This window comes from Kogia breviceps, chromosome 13 (assembly GCF_026419965.1).
Source record: "Kogia breviceps isolate mKogBre1 chromosome 13, mKogBre1 haplotype 1, whole genome shotgun sequence".
In the NCBI taxonomy this organism is placed as follows: domain Eukaryota; kingdom Metazoa; phylum Chordata; class Mammalia; order Artiodactyla; family Physeteridae; genus Kogia; species Kogia breviceps.
This window is the reverse complement of record NC_081322.1, coordinates 43,727,559-43,742,060: the sequence shown is the minus strand read 5'-3', so window position 1 is coordinate 43,742,060 and position 14,502 is coordinate 43,727,559.

The following is a 14,502-nucleotide window of genomic DNA, read 5'->3' as shown; positions in this document are numbered from 1 at the left end:
CTGAAAGAGAAAACAACATGTTTAAAGGCTAACAATAGAATAACATGGCTTGTTCAGACAATTTTAAGATCTTTGGTATGGCTGGAGCAGGAAGGAAAAGGAATAAACATAGATGTCTAATATTCAAATGTTTTAATCATATTACTTTAATGTCTCTAATAAAGTAATATCAATAAATAAGAATCAGTGGCTATGAATGGGTGAAGTCATTTTTCTTAAGCAAAGAGTAATTGCCAATTGCAGCTTGAAGGGCTTTTGAAGATTCAATTGGAAATAGCCTTCACCTCATTAAACTCTATTAACAGCATTTTTTTAAGTTTCCGACCCTGCCCAAGAGTAGTTGACCTCAACTTCAGGGTCAAGAGATTTGCTTCGAGCACTTATTTCAGACCCTAAATGTTATGGGAACTAAGTACTCTCTCTTAATCCAAGTGTTCATCTCTGATGGATGATATTGCTCTGCTCTCTAAATGACACTAACACTTCACTTTTCAAATACATGTCAACTGTGTTGCTGAGCATCTACAGCAGTTGTCATTCTGCTGCCTGAGTCAGTGACTCAGAGAAGCTGCCCTCCCAGTAGTGTGTGTGTGTTTGGAGAGCGTGATGGGGATTAAAACATAAGATCCCAACTAAAGCACTTTAAATTGCAAAAATTGCTACAGTAGCCCATTGGAACCAAAAGGTGATGAATTCTTCAACTGAACTGTTGAAAAAGTTATCAAGGAAACTGAAAAGGAAAAGAAAAGTAAAATTTCATTTCAAAGAGTAGCTTAAAAAAAAAAAAGCAAGTTTCATCTCACCAGGGAGCTTTGCTGTTCCGAATGATTTTAAGTTCACTTAGGGATATTTTAGTTTTATTCATGTTTTGGCAAAATTCATGAGCTGCAGATCATTTCCTTAAAAAAGACATTCATACTGTCACTGCCGACACTCGAGTAAATTTCACTTTATGAAGCAATATTGTTCACTCTCACAATTAAAAAAAAATTTATCCCGGATGCTATGGAGGGAGTGTTCTCCTTCCTCTGGACCTCTGAGAGCAATAAAACCATGGTGTCAACTCTTGGGAGCAATTCTGCATCAGAAGACTCTGGCCTGGGGCTTCCATGGTGGAGCAGTGGTTAAGAATCTGCCTGCCAATGCAGGGGACACGGGCTTGAGCCCTGATCTGGGAAGATCCCACATGCCCTGGAGCAACTAAGCCCGTGAGCCACAACTACTGAGCCTGCGTGTCTGGAGCCTGTGCTCCGCAACCAGAGAGGCCCGGACAGTGAGAGGCCCACGCACCGTGATGAAGAGTGGCCCCAGCTCGCCGCAACTGGAGAAAGCCCTCGCACAGAAACGAAGACCCAACACAGACAAAAATAAATAAATTAATTAATTAAATAAATTTTTTTAAAAAAGTTGAGAAGACTCTGGCCTGGATGTCACCACTGACCAGCTATGAATTAGGACTAGCCACTGCCATCACAACAAACTTTTAATTAAGAACCTAGTCTGCCACGTAGACAGACTAGCTATGGGGCAGATTTTCTAATAAATTTGAGGGTATTTCAAGAGCCCACAGAGTGGAACATCTGAAATCAGGGCTATCTTAGAAAATCTAGGGCATGTCAGGACTGTGCCTACCCTCAATTGACTTACCATATAAACCCTGTTGGCATGGATGAAGACCAAACCAAAGAAATAAAAACATGTAGTAAGCATGGTTAAGAATTAATATTCTCAACCAATTATCCTTTTTCACTGTCAGCAGTTTGCAAATCCTTTGAAGGCTCAAAACTCTGTAATGGAAGGGGACATCATAAAGGCCCCACTGGCCAGCTTCTCAAGCTACTCATCTTTGCCACTTTATGTAACAAAACTAAAAACAACACTCTCTCTTAACCAGAGTTGAGGCTAGGGAGGGGTGTGTGTGTGGGTGTGTGTGTGCTGGGAGAGGCCAGAGCTTGAATACAACACTAAAGAGACTTACCATGTCCCTCCATTTGTGACTGCTCTCTTCAGAAAGTAACTCTGAGAGAGGCCAGCCCTTAGAATATCAGCAGCCCTGGTACTTCCCTGAGGACAGCCCGAGAGTAGAAGGGTCTTTCTCTCCTGCCTTGAGTACATGTTTACCCAACTTCGGCTCTTTGGTTAAAGGAGCATTCAATATGAAAATAAATAAAAATGTCCTCCAAATCACTGCCAACATTGAGGCAACTGGTCTTCCCCAAACTCCTACATTATGTGCTTGTTTCCCACCCATCTCAAAAATTAAATAGGACAGGCAGAGGAGCAGCAAATTTCAGACTTTTTCCTCCCTTCCTCCCCTCCCCCCACTCCAGTCCTTGAGTCTTTGTCCTCTGCCCTAAAAGTGTCTTATTTTTTCCCCTCTTATCATCTGGCAGCCAAGAATATTGAATGCAGCTTGAAGAAATAACATCATATTATAGAAACACCCTCTTATTAAGACAGCTGACAACATATGTTAGTGCATGTACTCATTCTTTAGATTGCTATGCCATTTTAGGGCAGAGAGAGGGTTTAGATGCAGTCTTCACGCTATTTTTCAAATTTCATGTGCTGTGGAAAAAAGGCAAACCTTGCCATTTTTCATTTTGCAAGGTTATGAGGATTAGGGAGTATTTTCTTTTTTCATTGCATGATTTAACATGACTTTGAAAATTGCACATTAACTCCCAACAAGATTTTGATATTGTAAAGCCTGAACAATCTTTAAAAAGCAAAAGCAAAATATAGCTAATTAACAAGGAAACAAAGATTCCTTTCAAGGAATGACATGGTACATTTCCAGGGTCTGGCCCAGCAAAGATGGGAACGGTGATCCTCACAAACATGGCAAGTTCAGGCCTTTAGGCACCATTGTCCTTCTGCAAGTGTGAGCTTTCTTTCAAGCTCACATATGAAACCCTGGCATGCTTATAAGCTGGCTGTTCCTTCCTTGCCCTTCTTCCCTCTCTGTCTCTTTTATAACCCTAACTCTTCTCTTCTGTAAGAACTAGTTGCAGGATGGTAAAAGGAAATGATTTCATTTGGGTGGAGAAAGGAAAAGACATAGATTTAGTCCCAAATCTTGTAAGTTAAATGTGCTGTGCAAGAAAAACAGCTGCCGATCCACCAGCTGAGTCTCCTTAAGTGGCAGGGCCTGGCTGTAGCAGAGTCCCCAAGGGCGGGAGCAGCGCAGGTGGAGACAGGGAAGAGACAGAACCAAGACTTAAATCTTGGTTCCATGTTCATAATTCTCCCTATCCTGCCGTCCTTTCCCTCTTTATTTTAGTAGGAACAGTCCTCTCCAGAGATCTAGAGTGCTATGCTGGCGGCCATAACTTCTCTCTCACACACTGCGGGGAAAGGTGAAAGGACAACTAATCTTCTCTACCCTGGATTGTGCAAAATGTCTATTTCTTAGATCATTGCATAATGTGCTCATGCTGAAAACTAATCTAGAAATACATTCAGAAAGCAAGATGCTATTAAAAACTTGGATTTAAGATTCTATCCCAAACTAGAAAAGCACAGTTAATCCTCAGGGGGAAAATATTGCAAGGCATGTGCTAATTACACTTACTCTCGCTCATCCTGTCATGCCGTAACTCCAGTGTGCTTCAGCGAGGAGCGGATGAAGAATTCATTAAAATGGCCTGGGTTTTTGGGTGACAATCACACCCAGAATGGATGTTGGTGGGCTTCCTACAGGCAGTAGAGGAAATTGGCTCATCAATCCAGCCTCTGGGGGGCTCAGATTTGGGAATGGCTGTGAACTTACTCCTTTAAATGTCAATTTTATTTTGTGTGTCTATCTATTAATCCTTCTTGGATGGAAATCTGAACATTCGCATTTATCTCTGTCCTCATAAAGAGAGGATATTTAAATTATTTTAATTGTTTGGTGACCGGGGTCTTTTTTATTAAAGTCCACCATCTGACCCACCTCTTTCCCTTTGTCAACTCACTTCCTTTCTAACTCTTTCACAAGGGGAAGGCCTTGTTAAACTGATCCAGCATATTGTTAAGACAATGACTGGGCGACAATTCACTAGGAAGCAGGGTCAATGTTCGTCGACAGGTTCCAGCTCTCTTGCACTTCTTATGGTCCTTCTAGGGACCTGCCCAGATGTATTTGTTCTCTTTAACATCCTTTGGCCATGCACCTATTAAGAGGGTACCTTACAATCTACTGGCTGGGCACTACAAATACTACCCTATTAGATCTTATCACTAAGCCTTCATGGTAACCCATGAGGTATGCACTAATATTATTTCCATTTTACAGATGGGAAGAATGAGTCTCAAAGAATGTCAGTAACATGTACAAGATAACTAGAGAGATAGCATCTAAAAGAAGGCAGTCTATCTTCAGCCCTTGCTCTTGACCTCTGAACTATGCAGCATTTCATCTCAGCCCTGACTGCTGGACCTGCCACATGAGCCCTGATATCCTGCCAAGGGTGCTCATGCCCAGTGCTCCCAAAGTGGGAAGCGGTGGGTGGGTGGGGGTCCTTCTACAGGCCATGCACAGCTGTGTTCTAAGTGGAGGCAGGAAGAAAGCCACGATCATCACTCAGTTTAACACCCAGTCATGTGCGTGCCAAAGCAGCCGCGCTTGGATCCTTGTTTTTTAAACTTCTTCACGAAAACCATCCTTCAGTTCTGCCATAACCATTCTTTCTAAGGGCAAGGCACATATCTGTAGACCCCAATTTTATCCCCCAGTCTCCCAACAGCAGGCATTTGGACTGGGTTTTTTTTTGGTTTTTTGGGGTTTTTTTTGCTGTACGCAGGCCTCTCACTGTTGTGGCCTCTCCCGTTGCGGAGCACAGGCTCTGGACGCGCAGGCTCAGCGGCCATGGCTCACGGGCCCAGCCGCTCCGCGGCATGTGGGATCTTCCTGGACCAGGGCACAAACCTGTGCTCCCTGCATTGGCAGGCGGACTCTCAACCACTGCGCCACCAGGGAAGCCCATGGAACTGTTTTCATTTTCAAGAAAGAATCCAAATTCTGTATTTTTTTCTCTGATTTTAATTTTTTTAAGTTTTCTCTCTTCTCCCTTCTGCCAAATGATTAGACACATTTCACTTTCTCTTATAATTGTGCCTGTTTTCCCCCTTATGAAATAGTCTTATAATCCACTGTGGGCTTAGAAACCACTAGCCAAACTTGTTATCATTGTGGGTAACATAAGAGTAAACGGGGTCCAAGAAAGAGTCTGAAGAGGCTCTCTTCCAAGTAAAGTGAATTTCATGGACTTAACTTTTAAGGGCTAAAGACCTCTTTTGCTCACTTTCTTGTTTTCAGTTCTGTTTTGAGTGGGAGAGGTAACTAAATGGCCAAATTCCAACTATTTAAGATAACTGAGCAAAGGATTCAGACCACAATTAAGGTTCTATTTCAATTCTGATATTTGACTTCAATGTGATAAGCACAGCCTTAATCATCCTTTAGCTCTCTTAGTTTATGAAACTAGAAAATGGAAATGGCCACCTCTCTTCAGATATAGAAAGGCTTAATTGTCACCATGTACCTGAATCTTCAACTGGATGGCATTGCCACAGCATAGGCATTATCCTAATGAATTAAGATTTCCTTAGCATATGTTGACCTCTGTTTAGAAATCTCAAGGAAAGAGTCCCAAGTTTCTAAGCCTTTCATCAGGCAAAGAGTCAACTAGCTGAGCTTTCCTAACAGATACTCTAGCTGGTGCAAAAACATCATACCAGGCCGAAAGAAGATATTTTATATAGTTGAAGAGAAAAAATCCAAAATATTGGATATCTAGAAATCTAAGTTTTTCTTAAACCATTATATAAAGTAGTGTTGTACCGAAGTGGATCAAGTAAAAGAAGAAGGCAAGGAGAATGGTATATTTTTTCTTCTAATTATTTTTGACTAAAATTTGCCAAAGCAGATGACAGCAAGCTCAGTGTGGTATATTGCAAATATGATCACAAACTCATCACTTTTGGCCAGTAGGACATTAGCAAACTGGACACATGCAGAAGCTGAACTTACCCTTGCACGCTGGAACATGTCTTTTTATTGTTCTTAGAACCTGCCTCCACCATGTAAAGAAGCCTAGACTAGCCTGCTGGAAAATGAGAGAATTTTTGCAGGAGAAGCATGTGCCCTCAGCCAGCCAACCCTCCAAAGTAAAGCCACTAGTCCACCCATACCTGACTTCAGACACATGTGGGTCTGAAATTCAAAAACAAATGAAAGAACCATCCAGATGAGCCCAGCCTAAATTGCTAACCCCCAAATCATACGCTGAATAAATGGTGATTATTTTAAGCACTAAGTTTTGAGGTGGTTTGTTACTCCATAATAAACAGTTGGTACACTGAACATCTATTCCTCCTTTCTTGCTGTCAGACTTCAAATCAGTCAAGTGATTTAGAAGATGGTTACCTAATCCCCTCCTCTAAGAATGAGTCTTGATTGATCTAGGCCATTGATCTATTATCTTGCCATTTATAGTTTATTGTCTATGCCATTAATATCTCCAAGTTGTAAATGATCAATTGCCACTGATTGGTGAGTAATGAAATCTGAGGGGGCGATCTGTTGGGGGGGCTGGATATTTCTCTGCTTCTAAGATAATATCTAGTATGGCTATGAGACCTGGAATTGCTACCGGCCCAAGGATAACCAACATACAGAGGAAAGAAGAACCAACAGATTCGCAGAAAAGCAGAGCTGGAGCCCTCACACCCTGTGCCTGTGGCTACAGCCCCTGCTTCTCGACCTCTTGTGATGGAAGAACCTGAATTTCTCTATCGTCTGTGCCAGTTGGAGTAGGAGTTTTCAGTTTCTTGCCTGCCTTGAATACTCACTCCCTGTACAGCAGCTAAACTGACAGCTAGAAATGTGTCACTTGCAATAAACATTTTACAGCTATTGCATAAAACTGTTCATCTTTTAAAAATAGAAACACATAAATAAAATATTTACTTTCCATGTTTCCACACACTTTGATCTTATTACATTCTGGAAATATTCTTTGATGTGCAAAGAAACAAAATTATGCTATCAAAGCAGTGAATATAGTTACAGGAACATAATTTCAGAGCTACGTACAGGCTCGGGCAGTTATAACCAAAGTCAGTTCTAAGACTTAAAGAAAAATGTAATGTATTTGTTTATCTGTTATCAAATAAACTGATAAATTTGGCGTCTATAAAATGCTAACTATAATAGCACAGTTTTTCCACTTGGAGATACATGGAAATAGTAGTTTTCAATGGAAATTAGTAGATACCATTTAAAAGACAACTCTTTGTAAACCCAAGCAAGACCAAATGAGAGACAAAGTGAGATGTCTGCTGACCACTTAAAAGAATTTTGAGCCAGAGTAATATTGAGTAAGTATGAAATTGTTTTTTCATCTATTTTTAAAAACGTGTGCATCTCTGATTACTTTCACACTGATATGGAATTGCCTGCAATGAACTGCCAAATGTTTACTTTCTGGAATCAGAAACAATGTCAGGCAAAAAGCTCACCATCCGTTCTGCATGGCTCTCACCAAACTTGGCCCTCACATATAGCTTACTCCTGAATGAATTCAATGAAATGACACATCAAAACGCTTCTTTTAGAGAATGATTTCTTTTCTCTACGCGTGAATTTGCCAAATGCATTCCTTTACTTCCAAAGATTCCTCAATAGGTTTCTTTTGAAAAGAAGTGTCCCTTGGGGCTTCCCTGGTGGCGGAGTAGTTAAGAATCCATCTGCCAATGCAGGGGACGCAGGTTCAAGCCCTGGTCTGGGAAGATCCCACATGCTGCGGAGCAACTAAGCCTGTGAGCCACAACTACTGAGCCTGCACTCTAGAGCCCGTGAGCCACAACTACTGAGCCTGCGTGCCACAGCTACTGAAGCCCACGTGCCTAGAGCCCATGCTCCGCAACAAGAGAAGCCACGGCAATGAGAAGCCTGCACACTACAGTGAAGAGTAGCCCCCACTCACCACAACTAGAGAAAGCCTGCATGCAGCAATGAAGACCCAACACAGCCAAAAATAAATAAATTTAAAAGAAAGAAAAGAAATGTACTTATAACAACAACAACAAAAAAGAAGTGTTCCTTGGTCTAATATGTGGAGAAATGCATAGGACCAGTGACTCACAATACAAGGCTCTGAGAAGTATTGCTGTTTGTTTTTTTTTTAGCTCTTGTTTATCCCATTATCTGTAAGATGCTCCTTTGTGAAATGCTGCTTTAGTATAATCTATTGACTTGGCAATAGATAGGAAATGAGGTTCAAAAATGAGACAGTCGTAAAAATTGTGTTTACATGTTGAGGCTGGCTGATTGGAAAAACGATGGTTCTTTTAGTAAGAAAGGAAGCATGAAGAAGTTTTCAGGTGTGGCAGAATGAGGAGTTCCATTCTGAGCATACTAAGTTTGATGTGAAGATCCCTTTTGGGGTATAACTGTCCATCAGTTGGAAATTCAGGATTAGAGCTTACTAGAATGGTCCTGACCAGAGATGAAGATTTCATAGTCATATACAGAAGCAACAATTAAAGCCAGGGCAATAGATTAAGTTGGGAAGGAACTGATAAAAGAGAGGAAAGAGTGCCAAAGGCAGAATGTCTCACTGTATTTAGGAAGTCTAATCAGAGAGTTTAGAAGAGAACAAGAGATATATGTTCCTTTAGAAGCAAGAAGAGGAGACAGTCTTAACGAGGAAGAAATGTCACCCAGAGATTGAAAAGATGAAGACCAGAGATAATAAGGTCATTGAATGATGTGATCTGAGGTGACTGAGGACCTTCTAGAGACCAGGGATGGTGTTATGGTGAGAACCTAAGCCTTATAAAAAAGACTAAGAATTGAAGGGGTACCGAGGAACGTATGGCCAAGGAGCACTGACTTAGTATGTCAGTGATGAAAGGAATGAGAAAGATAGGTTGGTAACTTAAGAAAGAGAATACAGGGAATATTCACATTTTTAAGATGTAGGATAGCCTAAGCTTTTTTGTAGGCAAAGGAAGTGACTCCAGATGTAAGTTAAAAGGGAGATAGGTGATAAAGTAACATTTCAAAGAAGCTGGGGGACTGAGGTCAGAAGTCTGATTGCTGTTGATAGAAGATAAATTGATAAAGTCTTTTTAGAGAGCAATGTGACAATATCTGTCAAAATTATATGTGTGCATACCATTCAACCCAGCAATTTCACTAATATGATTCTGACCCACAGAAAAACTAAAGCAGGTATGCAAGGATATTCATTGTAATACTAATTGTAATAGCAAGAAATGGAGAACCTGAATGCCCTTCAATAAAGAAACATTTAAATAAATCACGGTAGACCTCTTGTATAGGATACCACACAGCCATTAGAAACAATGAGCAAAATACATATATACCGAAATGGAATGAAGCTCAGTATCTTTCCACGGCGGAAAGATACTTTCCACAGTATCTTTCTTGCTCTACTGGAGCAAGAACTATGTCTGTTTTCTCAGCTTGTATATCCATGCCCTAGCATAGAGCTTGACCCAGAGTAGGTGCTCAATAAATATTTGATAAATGGAATGTTGAGTTTTAAAAAATATGTTGCAGAATAAAAAGTAAAATGTGAAAAGATTCACATTTGTTTTATATATACATATATGCATAAAATATATATGTATAGGTTTGCATGTTCATAGAAAAAAATTCTGGAAGACTACTCAGGAAATTAGTTATCTTTGGAGAGTAGGATTGGATGAGTGGTGCAGCAAGAGAAGTAAGTACATATGCTTTTAATTACTTCTGTATTCTTAAATTCTTAAGTTCAAACATAGATTTCTTTCATAATTTCAGTATGTCAATAAAAGATATAAAATCACTGGAGAAAAGGGAAGACAAGTGCAATAGAATGGGCTAGCCTTGAACAGGGTCAAACCCCCCTCTTCCTGAAAGAAGGTAGTGAACCATGGCAACATTACAGAAAGGAGGAAAAAACAGGGAACCCAAACATGTTGCTCAATAAAGCAGGAGCCAGTGTCATCCCTAAGAGTGAGGGCAGTGGTGACTGGCATCTGCGAAAGGTTGAGAAGGTTCAGAACGTGGACTCGGTTCTAGAGCTCGGGGGGCCTTGGAGACGATTCAATCTAACCACCCATTTTAAACAAGGATTTGCCAAAAAACACACATTTTTGTGAGCGATGACGCCAGTCCAGTACAACAGCCTCTAAAACTATGCAAAAATAACTCGAAACAGATGAATAAATGGATTGCCAGGCATTTGTGAGGACTCCGATAAAGTTAAGAGGGAGGCAATGTGTGGAGTCTATGCTATACTATGGCATTCTGCGTCAAGGCCAGGCAGTCTGTAAGCTGGAGCAGAGGCAGGCAGTGAGTGGAGAATGGGCGAGATGGTGATGAGTCCTGGCAGATAACAAATATTTCAACCAATAAATACATAAAGACACAGAGGCAGGAAGTGAGTGGAGAATGGGCAAGCTGGGGGGTGGGGAGACGGTGATGAGTTCTGGCAGATAAAAAATGTTTTAAACAATAAATACATAAAGAAGCAGAATGAGGAGCTGGAACTTGTAAGCTAATGAGAAAAATTCTTTCTGAGCTTAGGAAAACGGTATCAGAATGGGAGACAGCGGCATTGATAAATGACAGATTGGAGTTTAGATTGACTGACTCAAACGAGCGATAGGCCACTGGATTGTTCCACTTTCATCCAAAGAATCATATCTATGCTAGTGCCATGTGAGTAGATAAGTGGACGGAGCTGTGGCTTCAATTGTAAACGCAATACCCACTTGCTTAATAAAACATAAAAGCATGCCAGTGAATCAAAATGTCTGCTGGTTCCCAGAATCCTCAAGGTGGATCCTGACCTACCACTTTGAACAGGTTTAGCTAGCAGTTCAGCCCTTCATGAAGGCAGTGGCTGATTAAGGCTAAACATCCTGGCAGTTGTATCTGGCTGTATAATAGAGGGGTGAATTAAGGACAGGAGACATATTTTTAAATTCTTTTCCTTTTGTGGTCTCCAGTGGCCTTACTTCTTTTCTGGTCTACAGGTCTGAATCTGGCAGAGCTTAAAATAATAACTCATCTTTCTCTCCCCTTTGTTGCACTTGATTTATTACATGAACTGTCTACAGGCTTTCCTGAGGTACCTAAAATATAGCTTCAGGCACAAATTACTAGACCCTGGGTTTTATTATTCCATCAGGAATGGCCATGGAACAGTGCTCTCAACCTTGCTTTCTAAACCATCCATCTGTTCCCGCCGTGGCCAGAATGGTCACAGTATCTGGGGATAGGTCCTTTTCTAGAACATGGGAGCCCTGAAGCTGGGTGGGGCCCCAGGCTCATCCTGTCTCACTTTTTATTTTATAGAGGGAAGAAGTGAAGGCCAGGGAGCTTGCGAGACTAGCTCAAGACTGTGACTAGTGAGGGGCAGCCCTGGGATGGAAACACAAGGTCTCCAGCCCCCAGGCCAGGGCCTCTTCTCCCCCCTGTGCTCTTCCCTAGGCCCTCTACGGATCTGCTTGTCAGCACTCATCATAACACCAGGTTAAAAACCACACTAAACCTTTCCCAAAGGCGATCCCACTGAATTAAGCACAGAAATGTCACGGGCTCATCTTCAGTAGCTAGCTGGAAGAAATGCTTATTTCAAGGTCTTTAGTACATTATCATTTTCACCCAGAAGATCTCTTCCCTTAGAATACAAGCCAGAGCCATGATAAGCCCAGTCCTTAAATTGTCTGTGCTCAGATATCCCAGTTCACAAAGAAAGAGAATAAGCCTTCATTTTTATTCAGCTGTTTAATGATGAAATGTGTCTCCTTCCAAACATATGTTCCTTCTCGCTGATCCCACAACCAATTTTTCCTCAATGGTATTTTTGTTTTCCAATAAATACTAATTTAAGAGTAATAATAAGTGAACTGTTTCTCAAAATCTAATGGACAGCAATCTTGAACGCTGCTATTTTTGTGTCCTTGCTGCTCAGCTATGACTTAATTGGGGTTGTACAAGTTAAAAATGTCCAAGACCAATGACGTCAGGAGCCCAGTGGAATGGGAAGAGACCACTCCAGGCTGAGAACTTGAAAACCAGCCTTGGGGTCTTGGTCTGCTACCCGCTGATGTTTCCCTTTCTCTCGGTTTCAAGTTGGGTGATGATGCTTACCCCACAGAGGTGTCAGGAGAGTTATTCGGGACATTGTAGGCGTCAGCATTCCGCATGCTCAAAATGAAGAGACGTGAAGACCTATGTAAAATGCCATAATTCTAAAATGTTTTAGTAATTATAGACTCTGAATTTGACTGCCTGAGAATATCAGACAGGAAACTGTCCCCTAAATTATGGTCTAGTCCCCTAGAAAATCCTGTTCACTTCTAGGAACTTATTCCTATGGAATTTTATGATATCTAAGTCTACAAATGAACATTCAAATAGAGAACTGAGTCAGGTAAGGACATGATTCATACTAAAATCACTTTGGACTGAAAGAGCCAAGTAATTAAGGACAGAGTAGTTGGAGCCATGAATTATCTGGATGGTGCTAAGGAGTAAGATGGGACCTATAATGAAGGGCTAGATGTTATCTTAGGTTGATAATGAGACCACAGCCATGTGATAGGCTGAGTAGCAGCCTCCATGAAAAATGTTAACAAATATTAGATACCATGTTGATAATAAAGCATCTATAATTAAGTTATAGCTTCTGAATATTAAAATGACTAAAAGAAAAGTGAATGCTTACTGAATTGCTATAGACAACAGAGAATTTTATTAACTTTATCATCAACCTCTCTCTCTGTCTTCTAGTTTACTCCAGAACATATTATTCATATAACAACTGGAATAATGCAAATATTAGTAGTAATGATAATAGTGGCTAAAGTTTACTGAGTGCTCGCTATGTGCCAGGCGTCATTCTGGGCAATTTATATGCATTATATCTTATTCCACCCTCACAAAAACTCTATGAGGTTGGTACACTCCCCATTTTACAGACGTGGCAGCTGAGGCTTTGAGAATGAAATAACATCCCAAGATCACACAGCTGGCAAGTAGGAAAATTGAGGAAAACAGACAATCTGAATCTGTAGACTGGGTTTTTAACAACTACATCTAAATTATCTTTTAATAAATGTCTCCAAACTGACAAACTTATAGAAAATCAATATATTGCATATACAGGTTTTGCTTTTCTGTTGACTCCTTCCAGAAGACTAACATCCCTGTTAGTGGCTCTGCCAGCCATCTCCTATTTCTCACTGATACACTCATCACAGTCCTTTTCAAAATCACATTTCTTAAATTCCTACTGTTCTTGTATCAGAATCCTTTTGGTTTTCAGTAACAGAAAATCTAACTCAAATTGACATTAAAAGGTATTCCCTGGCCCATGAAACTGTAAAGTTTAGAGTTCAGTTTGATTTCACAGCTGAACAACTTCTTCCAAGACCCATTTTCTTCCTCTCCTCACACTGTCTTCCATGGGGTCAGTTTCTCCTAAAGGTGGCTTCCCTTGGGACTGCTAATGACTGCAAAGGCAAAAAAGTCCCTCTTCCATATGCAAGAGATAAGAGCTGCCCACCTCTAGTGGCTCTCTCCAAACAAAAGAGAAAGCCTCTTTCCAGAAGACCCTAGCACTTCTCTCCTTCCACACGATTGGCCTGTGTCAGTCACATAACTATCTCTGACCCTATTATTATGCTCCAGGATGGAATGGGATTCCACTGAATCATTTAGATCTGAACCAAGTTCCCCACCTCTAGAGCAATGAGACACTAGCACAGGTACTGTGTTGGGGAGTAAAATAAGAGTAGTTACCAAGAGCTCTCTTAATTTCTCCTAGAGTTCTCATCAGTATCTCTAGGGTCCCAGCGATATTAGAGTGAAAACTAGTTTAGAAATCCCAATAGAAGGACTTCCTTGGTGGTCCAGTGGTAAAGAATCTGCCTTCCAATGCAGGGGACGCCAGTTCGATCCCTGGCCAGGGAACTAAGATCCCACATGCCACCAGGCAACTAAGCCTGCGTGCCACAACTAATGAGCTCATGTGCCTCAACTAGAGAGCCTGCGTGCCACAAACTACAGAGCCCACGGGCTCTGGAACCCATGCACCACAACTACAGAGCCCAGGTGCCCTGGAGCCTGCATGCCACAACGAGAAGAGAAAACCTGCATGCCACAACTAGAGAGAAGCCCTTGTGCCGCAATGAAAGATCCCACATGCCTCACTGAAGATCCCGCGTGCTGCAACTAAGACCAAATGTAGCCATAAATAAATAAATAAAATGAAATCCCAAAAGAGAAATGTGGCTGTACTTGAAGGTGAGAACCTATATTAATGGGTCACTTTATTAGTAAGAAACTACATGAACTACAATCCCAAATATCATAATTGTTTGTTTTTACATATTCTTCTTTAATTATTAAAAAGAAAAGAGGTCTTGGGAGCTGATTTAATAGGAAAGATTATCTTTTTATTAAATAAAGGAAATATGTACTTAGCTTGAGAT